The sequence below is a fragment of the Chiloscyllium plagiosum genome, unplaced genomic scaffold, assembly GCF_037043375.1.
Source record: "Chiloscyllium plagiosum isolate Xiang-an unplaced genomic scaffold, Cpla_swu_hap1 HiC_scaffold_148, whole genome shotgun sequence".
Classification (NCBI taxonomy): domain Eukaryota; kingdom Metazoa; phylum Chordata; class Chondrichthyes; order Orectolobiformes; family Hemiscylliidae; genus Chiloscyllium; species Chiloscyllium plagiosum.
Window position 1 is genome coordinate 109,287 of NW_028270287.1, and position 10,380 is coordinate 119,666.

General features: G+C 43.6%; 1 long non-coding RNA gene across 1 annotated transcript; it reads left to right on the plus strand.

The window, feature by feature from the left end:
* The first annotated feature begins 607 nt into the window (after positions 1-607).
* Positions 608-9,217, plus strand: LOC148133988 (uncharacterized). The gene is made up of 3 exons (XR_015755968.1): positions 608-690; positions 1,082-1,197; positions 9,199-9,217. It is a non-coding gene; the product is annotated as an uncharacterized LOC148133988 (long non-coding RNA).
* Positions 9,218-10,380: the final 1,163 nt, after the last annotated feature.

Sequence of the window (10,380 nt, forward strand, 5' to 3'; positions counted from 1 at the left end):
GAGTGACGGAGGTTGAGGGGTGACCTTACAGAGGTTTTCCAAAATCATTAGGGGCATGAAAAGGATAAATAGACAAAGTTTTTTTTCCCTGGGGTGGGGCAGTCCAGAACTAGAGGGAAGAGGTTTAGGGTGAGAGGGCAAATATATAAAAGAGACCCAAGGGGCAATTCTTTCACGCACAGAGTGATACATGTATGGAATGAGCTGCCAGAGGAAATGGTGGAGGCTGGTACAATTGCAACATTTAAAAGACATTTGGATGGGTGTATGAATAGGAAGGGTTTGGTGGGATACAGGCCGGTAGCTGGCAGGTGGGACTAGATTGGGTTGGGATATCTGGTCGGTATGAATGGGCTGGACCGAAGGCTCTGTTTCCATGCCGTACATCTCTATGACTCTCGTCTCAGATTTTCAGCATCTGCATGAATCTCCCTTAGGCCCCGCCCAGTGACGTCACGCATCCCTCTGCGCATACGTCCACATTTCCGGCCAAGATGGCGGCTGGTCACCTCGGAACTGTAAAACACTTAGCCACAAGTTATTTTAAAGGTTTTCGCTTCTCGCTGGAAGGGTTTATTCTCGGTCTGAATCCCTCTCTCCAGCTTCTGCAGCCTTACCGTCTGGAAAAGCGCGTCTCGCCATTTCACACGGAGCCAAACACAGCACTGCGGCTGCACCGCCCTCCCTGTAGTGAGTATAGAGAGTATTCATCCCCGTGGAGAATGCTGGGTAGCTACTCCGCCATTGAGGAGATTCACACAGAAGATTGAATCTGTTCATTAATAATTTTCTCTTTCCTGAATTCCAATCTTCTGCTATCCAAATAATCTTTGGAAGAACAAAATTGGCGGTTAGAAAAACATCTTAAAATTGGATGCATCTCTCAAATAATCTCTACAACATAATCTTGTCATTAAAATAGTAGATCTCTCAAATCAAGTTGGAAATTCCCATCCTGAACTGATGGTGGTCGATTTTGGAAACACCTTTAACAGGTGGATGTTTAATACACAAGCCAAGAGATACATTTGTTTATTCTGAATGTCTCTCAACATGTTTCTTTTGTCATCTCATTTTGCAGAGTAGTGGAAGGAATGAAAACTGAAGCGTTTCTCTGGTGCACGTTCTGTGCTAACTTCTCAGCTCCAAGCTCCAGCTAGAGAGTTTACATTGAAGTACAACGACATTGATTCAGAGGTGAATATTTTTGAACTTTCATCTATAATTTAGTAGTTAACTTGCTTTGCTGTGGTTCATTGGTTAGGCCCTGGTGTGATCTCTTCACTGTGGATCTGAATCCCTGTCCTCCATGACAATCTCTTTGCCAATATCCAACCTGCGCTACCTTTAATAATGAGTATTTTAACTCTCTGTGACAGATTATTGTTATTTCTTCTAGTTATGGTCAAATGAGAGCTTCGTCACTGCAGATCCCTGACGTATTTGCTGTTAATTTATTCCACTCGTATGTGTAGCCTACCTCACAAACATCACTCAGACCCTGCTATGCTCTATTTTTGCTTTCATTCTTCATGCTCCCTCTTACACACACTCTTCCCTTCCCTGCTCGTACACACCCATGCTTCCCCCGCTATCACCTTCCCCCTCCCGTCGCCTTCCCTCCCCGTCACCCTTCTCCCCCCGTCATCCTTCTTTGAATCAAGTGCAGTGCCAAATTTAAGCCAACCGAATGAGAAGCCCTGTGATAGCGATAATGTAACATTTTCTGTAAACAACGCAGAGAACCACGGAAACCCAGTTTTCAATCAAGTCTATTTTGCACAACATTTTTCTCTGTCCAATTAAGTCAGTGAATATTAAAAGGACTCAGTCCCGGTCCTGGTCATTGTGACCAAATGTTCAAGGCAATAAATGGCAATGATAATGATGCTTGACATCGACAGGTGTATTCCTACTCACCAGAGTCACATTGTATTACAGATCACGTGAGCAGAGGATAGGATGATCCTTCTGGCACCCTGAGACAGTGCGACAATTAATCCCACATTGTTTGTCTCACTCCATACCATACACCAGTTCATCAGCGGACTGAGATAACCGGCTTCCATTTCATGCAAAGCTAAAACAAACAGCTCAGCACATTTACAATCTGTAGTAGTTCATGGAGAACCAGCTGCTACACCTTTCAACACCACTAGCTCTTCTTACATTTAACATGTTCAGTTGCAGGTATTATGCTATTTCTTTCTGATAAACGTTAACTAATTCGCGAGTGTGTCACATTTGCCTTCTCATCCAGGCACTCCAGAATCCTTGTCCCTGTTAAATTCGCTCCTGCTGTCAACGTCTTTGTCGCTCCTTGCTGGTTTTGAAGCTCTAACGTCATACACTCACCTGAACGAGGGAAGTTCCCTCCTAGTTACCCTTAGCAACCTCACACCCGCTGGAAAACCTCCATTAGGACACAACTCAGTTATTCCCGATTTGTATTGCGTGATTCCTCATCTATTCCCCCATCCCTTTAAACCCCTTCTTTTATTTTCTCGTGGCTTTATCTCCCAGGAAATCTCATTTCCGTCATCTCGAACGATTTTATATCGAGGGAACTCTGACCATATCCTTCCTAACGATATTCCACCCCCCAAACCACGTGTAATTCATCATGTCTTTATATAGCATTAAATTTCGTCCTGAGGAATGATGCTGGGTCCAATTCAACTCATGAAAACTTACCACTGTGCTATGCAATCTGATTACCTGTACAGTAAAGATGAGGGCGATTTCATTTCCAGCTGAATCGGTTGGCTGCAGCAACATTGGCTCAAATCGCAGTCACATAGGTGATTGTTGTTCTTATTGTTATTTCTTCTGAACATGTGCTGAAGTAACACAGTGAGGAATCAACTAATATTGTCAGACATACATAAGCAGTGTGTTAAATCTGAGATTATGAGAATAGTGCAGTTTTGTTGAACATACCAGAGATTGTTCAAATCTCAGGCACATGAGATTGACAGAGAGCGATGTTGAGCGACATAGATTGTCTTGGCAAATGCCAGTGTAATGACGTTGTGGGTATAATGTTCTTTTAATGGCGCTGAAATGTCTGGCTAGCACAAGGAGTCCAGAACAAGGTATCAACATAACATTTGGTCAAAACAACTAAGAGCTGTGTTACATGGATACAAACAAAATACGAATTTGGCCAATCAGTTTAAATTATGCCCCAATCAAGTTACAATTTGTTATTTTTACAATGTTAAAACCAATGAAACGATCCAACGTTTTGTGGGACAAATATCGGACATTTTTAACAGTTACCCAGGGCGGCAAAGAACAGCAAAGAGAGCAGATAAAAGACCAACAGTTGTAAGGTGTTAGTAAAATCTTCAAGAGGTGCCCATCTGGAAAAATAGATTGCATAGAAGAAATGCATCAACACCGACCTGGAGAAATAAATCTACAGAGGAAGATACAAAGAAAAGATTCGACAACTGACTGGTTTTGAATTGTAATTTTTTTGTAAATGTTAATGAAATCTGGTTTGGGGAAGGTATTGTAGAGGAGAAGGTTAAATACCAGTTTAGAGAAAGGCGTTGAAAGTAAATGTAAGTTGATTATTCTGTTTCAAATATCAAAATATAATGTTATTTTTATCTTTAAATAATGATTTTTTGGAAATTCTTTGCCTATTGAATTTTAACAGAAGACAACACGGACGAATCCTTTCTGTTTTGATGGTTTTCATCAGCAGAGGGGGTTTACCTCGTCACGCAACGCCAGTTTCTGTTGTTGCTTTGTAGTTTCGCTCATTTGTGCATTTTGCCTCATTAAAGATTTTGAAGTTGTCCTCTCTACACAAAAGGTCCGTGCTTTTCGCCATTGCACTAAATGTTCAGTGTGTCAAAGCGACAGGGCTCCGTACAATAACAATCGACGCTGTTTCAATCTATCTATCCTGATATTCACCTATGGAAACAACACTGCGTACTCTCCTCCAGTCTGGAAAAAAATCCCTTCACAGAAAATGTTATATCCCTCTCTCAAGGGGCTTTTCATTCCATGGCATTCAATTCCTCACAGAATCGGTTTCAACAGATTTTGTCACTCAGTCATTCCTTTGTTTGTGCTCAAATCCTCTGAGCAGAGCGTCACAGTTGGAGCATGATGAACTCATAACCCAGAGGGCTGACCATACTCTGTGAACTATAGTCTCCTTTTCATCTTTTGACTAACAGCAGATAGATGTATCTATGCTCTGCAAAATTTTCACGCCTGTTTTAAGAAGCGAGATAAACAGTTCCTGGTTCCTGCTTTTGTTGTCACACAGACTAAGATTGAAAATGTTGCGAACATGCACTGGTCAAGACTGTGCTCTGAGGGGTGTTAAGAGAATGGTCTGAAACGGTATCTTCTGTTCCCTGTCACTCTGTGATGATTTGAGCTTTGAAATTTATTCTCTGAGCTTGTGGTAACGTGATAAAGTTTATACACATCAGGTGCAGTGTGCCTGAGCGACAGGATATGCTGCAGTAACATTCCATGCTGATTCAGACAGCAGAGGCCTTGCTGTAACTTTGAGGAGGACACAGACACAGTTCCCGATGACTGGGAGAGATACTCTCTTTCCCTGTAGTTCTGCTTCAGAATGTTTCATCTATTTCAGATGGCGTTATTTGCACAAGGTTCCCAAAAGAAAATGGGTTCCTGTGCATCGCGAACTCCCTTTTGTACAGCTTTCCACAATTTGCATAACTCCTACTCCTTCATGCCGCCTCCCCGATCCCCAAACCTGTTTTTGATATGGAGCTGAAGAGCACGTTCACAATTCTCTCCCACGACACTGATTGCCATGCCACACCCCAGACGAAAAGCTGAAGACTGTGGGAAACTGCTGTGGTCAGCGCTAACAGAGCGGCCCAGCGGGAGCCTATTGGGCACATTACTCGGAAATTAATGGATTGAAAACATCCTCTGCTCGTTGACAATTCCAGGTGTCAGTGTGTGTACTGACCCGTTCGTGTTCCTCGATAACATAGCTCTATTCTACGTATTGCATGTTGTTCCACTTTCCACTTCCTTTCACTCAATGTATCTGAAATGAACGTTTCGTTATGATACACCCGCCAAATTTACACATGTGAGGAAACACACTTGTGAAGGTCTGGACGCTCTTTTTCTGTTGTCTGTCGGTCCGCTCTGATCTGATTCACAAAATCATTTGCCAGAGCTGGGAATAAACTGGTGAAGGTGAGATATATCAGTTGTAGACTGCTCTATGCGCATGACGCCCTGTAGTCAGTCCTTACGCTGGTTCACACAGCAGTGTCCTTCCCGTGAAATGAAAAGTCGTGAGTGACAATTGGATCAACTTGTTGGAGACAGCATTATGACACTGACACAATACCATATTATTAGGACATAGATCGCCAATTATGAATAACCACAGAGATATACAAGCTACAGAGATTCGCCCAGGACTCATACGTTGACCAGCTTCAGTCAACGTATGAGTGACGTCACACGTTAATGTTGTCCATCTTCCTGTCTCTGGGACAGAGTGGCTGATGGTGAAACAGTGTTTCATCTTAACCTTCTCTTCTGCGTTAGACTGTCTGCAGCCCCGCAGCTCAGGACTGTGGGGATGAAACTGAGGGTTTCATTCGCATTTTCTTCATTTGGGACAGTTGGGGCTCAGGTGTTAACTGCTGCCCGATTGCAGTGTAGAAAATAATGTCACTGTTACAAAAACCTTCCTACAGGATTGTTGTGTGAAGATGGAGTCTGAACAGCAAACAGGCTGCACAAAAATGCCCTCACATGAATTTAACTGATGGCAGAGAATCCGGAGAACATTCTGTCTTTCCCAACAGACAACTCTCAGATAAACGATATTTTCAGGAAGTTTCCAAACAAACTTGCAGATTTCCAGCACTTGATGGAACTGGCTGTGCCGATCAGAGCGAGCTTGAGGGCACATCCACGCTTGCCTCCCCTCACACTGCCTGCCATTGGAGGGAAATAGCTGAAAACTCTGCCGATGGAGTCCAAGCGGAAGGGATAAACAGCACTGTCCCGTCAACAAGGAGACGGAATAAGAAGGCGATATTCTTGAAACTCTTTGGAGCTTAGAAATCCGAGAGCAAAGTGAAATGTAGTTAGTTCTGAGCGACTTTGAGCTGGTTTGGTGTTGGAAACGTAAGAATGTCACGTGTTTAGGGGCATGATCGTCGCTTCGTAGCTTGAGTTAATACTGACATGTGAGAATTTCTTACTTCATGTCGCCATCGAGCCTTGGTTGTTTGATTTCACTTTGCCCGGTCGTCCTATCAACTGTTTGATAAAAATAAGGTGTAAATCATGAAGTTGCACCCCTTGAAATAACGTCGAGTTCTGGGGTAATAAGTGTCATTGTAGTGGGCATGGCAAAGTACCACATGCGGTAAAAGTGAAACAAGTGTTTCAGGATGTTCACCCACACAATCTCACTCTGAATAATTCCACCATCTTGATGTTTGCACAGTTCTGGGTTTGAACATTTCGGAAGTGGGGACGGGAAAGGATTGGAAACAGCGCTGAACAAGTTGATGGGAATGGTCTGGTATCTGAGGAATATCAATAATAAAGGTTATTGGGAAAATTGGGACAGTTTTACATGGAGAGTAGAAGGTCGAAAGCTGGCCTTGTTAAACCTTTCCAAGACATGAGTGGGATAGACAGAGGAAATAAGGAAGGGAGAATGCTCCCCACGCCTGAAAGGGTCGAGAATGATTCGGCAGATATTTAAAGTCATTAGTAAACGTAAAAAAATGTACATGAGGAGAACCGTTCTCACATAGGGAGTGGTTAGGATCTGTAATGCATTGCCTGACATTGACAAAGACGCAGTTTCAATCGAGTTATTTAAAAACAGTTTTATGTTTATGTTGAAAGTAAACGTGCGGAGAGTTACAGGGAGAAGGCAAGAGAATGATACCAAAAGAGAAACACATTTATCTCTGTGGAGAGCCAGCACAGCTCAGATGGTTTGTGACACATTTTTGATTCTGAGTGGAATCACAGTTAGACCAACAGAATGTAGGGAGTTAAACAACGGTGATATTGGCAAAGCCGGGACACATCTGCACAACAGAATCTTAGCCGGCACGTACAGGTCACAGGGAGGAAGTCGCTACCTGATAATCCTGCAGGGTGTCCTGCGGATCAGACACAGCTCCCTTCATTACTCAGAGAAGGTCAGGGCTCTGTAGCGTGGCCAAGCAGCCTCAGCCGCAGGATTCAGGTTCCAATGTGGCAGGTGGTGGAGGTTTGAATCCCACTGCTGCAATTTCCGTCACATCAGCTGCAGCGTGTTCAAGTGCCGTGGTCAAAGGACAACTGCGGGTCTGTCTCTTTTGGAGAGTAAACTGCAGTGTGGGAGAGTACAGAATTTCTCCAAGGGGTCAGTCTCCGTGTTGTCATGACGTCTTCGCCTTCCACACGGTAAATCGCGGGCTCAAGCAGCTCTCTTGCTGCTGTTTCGTTCCAGGCAAGTTGAGTTTTCACTGGAATTGAAGAGAGACTGTTTTTTATTGTTGTTGTGAAACAAAGTCCTGCAGTGACTCTTCTCGCCATTATTTGGTGTTCTGGCGCAAGGGAAAATGTTTCCAATGAATTGCGATGTCATATGTTCTTAAATTCCTCTCTATTCCTTCTTTTCTGTCCTGGGGATGGCGGAAGGGAAAGCTAATCTAATCGAGACTGTGATTGATGAAATTGACTTTCTATGGCCTATTCTTATTGTGTTCATTCTTTCTCTCTTTTCAGCACTTTCTGGGAAGTGGTGGTTCACTAAGGCTCCAGTATGTTTGAAAGAATAAGTTGGAATTGCCCTGTTGTTAGTTGTGAGATTGCTTTATAACTCATGCCCTCGGAATATCTCACATTTAGCATTCATGCATCTCTGTGTCTGAAAATGCATGAGGAATGCCAGTTTTGTTTGTGTTCCGTGTTAACTGCTCTCTGTTTTGCAATTCGCTCAATACATTTCGAGATAACACGGTTTGTGAGATAACTGCCAGCAGCAAAAATCCTCAACTGAGGATCCGGGACTATCTCACGAAGTATGGTCAGTCGTGACAAAAGTAAGGAAGTCTTTCCGTTCTGCAGTGTTTAACAATGCTACCTTTCCGTTGAACAGTCGAATAGACTAAACTATTGCGCCACAGCCAGTGATGGCTAGCCCCGCTAATAGTAATCCTTGAAAGCGGGTGCAAGCAACACGACGTTGCTTGATGGACGAGAACGGAGATTTCCTGTTTGCTTTCCCATCAGCTTTGAGTTTACTCGCGCAAATCGACTCTCAGGGTGAAAAATAATGCAATTCCATTTTAAGTACTGGGCGAAACGTTGTTAAGTGTTTCTCCAACCTGCTTCTGAACATACGCCATTCCGTTTAAGAGTGTAGTTCCCGCGTTCTAATCCTGCCACAAAAAGCAGTGACGCATTTGCATTCCTTGCGCAGATGGTCCTTTCCAAAGCCAAGGAGAAAGCTGATGTGCTGGTGTCACGGTGCACCATGGATTCATAATGTAGCCTATCTGTCAAATATACCCCAAAGTCGTCTCTGAAAGGTCTCATTTTGAAGCTGTCTGCCGTTATTCAATGTGCTAGAGTTAGCACCAGAAGTCCTGAATCATGCTTTCGCACGTTAGCGGCTCATTCCGTCAGCAAAGCAATGAATGAATTTACAGTTTCAGAGGAACCTCTGGACTTGTGCTGTCATAGCGTCACTCATATTAAGGTGCGCCCCGAGATCTAAGTCATGTTGGTACTGAGACTGCGGAAATAACAGACAGGTTACCGAATGGCATTGCATCTATTTGGTTTTCTTAAAATCACAGAAAGCAGGAAAGTGTAAACGGGGAGTGAGTGGCAGAGGGGAGGGGGGAAGCCGGATAACAAAGTGAGGCAGTTGCACCTCTGATGAAACTCTTCCATTGTGATTCACTCAACAATTAGAGACATGAAGGTGACTCAGGCGGGAGAGCTTTTTACATCGAGAATAAAGAGCACTCACGTACATTTAGCACCTCTTTGACATCTTCTGGAGTGGGGAGTGGGGTAATCACCTTTTGACTTCTGTTGCTATGTTCAGAAACTGCCTTTTAGATTGACGTGAACAGACACTGCATCTATAATAAGCACCATGGAATTTCGTAAAATTTACTGAGTCGCTTCCCATCGATTCCCACACAGGGTTCCAACTCAGCTGGCAGCCATGTCGCTCATGTCCTGGTGAAGACATCTCTGCAGCAAGTTGCACGGTTAATGTAACAGACAAGGAAAGTGCCAAATCATACTGCCACCGAGGTATGAGCATGCTGACATTGTGATCTATCTTCTCGGATTGGACTGCTACCGCGGCTTTTCAGGTAGAAAACATTCTTTGGGACACTGATTCTGCAAAATAGTCCCGGTGACTGAAACTATGCTGCACGGTATGATGTGGAACTCGGCATACTCACTTATGTGCATTTTTTCTGAAGTCCAGTGTATTTCATGTTCCGTGTTAATGTGAAAGTTGTTCTGTTTCGACCAATGGGTGAAATCATTTCCTAAAGCAAGAATCGACATTCCAGTAATGTCATGGCTATTTTATCAAATCAAAACATGCATTCTCACACTCGCATATACATTTGTAGCTGAAAAGAGACTCAGAAGATAGATTCAGCTTTCCATTGATTTTTGTGTGGATTGATGGGCTACCTTTATCTGTTGCGAAATTGATCTTGTAGTCGGGCATATCCGAGCTGCGATGCGAGAAGGACAGGGATCACGGAATGCTTTCCCTGTGAGTTTACTTCTATTATTTTGCAGGAGCACAATTGAAAATGTATGAATATAGTTGGCACGCTTTCGGGTGTTACCGTGGCCGAGCGGTCGAAGGCGCTGGAACCAGGTTCCAGTCTCTAAGGGGGCGTCGCTTCCAATCCCACCACTGCCATTTCTGTGGGCCAACAACAAAGCTACAGCATGTTTAACTAGCGTGTTCAAAGCAAACAAAGAAAACCCAGAACTGGTGGGTTTGCTACTTGAAGAATTAACTGCGGTGTGGGAGAGTGCAGACTCTCTCAAAGGGATCAGTGTTCATGTTGTCATGATCGTGCTCGCCGCCCACACGATAAATCGTAGGTTCAAGCATCTCTACTGCTGCTGTTTTGTTCCAGACAAGTTGAGTTTTCACTGGAACCGAAGAGAGACCATTATTTCATCGCTGTAGTGAAACAAAGTTCTATAGTGACTCTACTAGCCATTATTTTCTGTTTTGGTGAATGGGAAAATGATTCCAATGAATTTCGATGTCATATGTTCTTACATTTCTACCAATACCTTCATTTCTGTCCTGGAGACGGCGGAAGGGAAAGGTAATCTAATCAA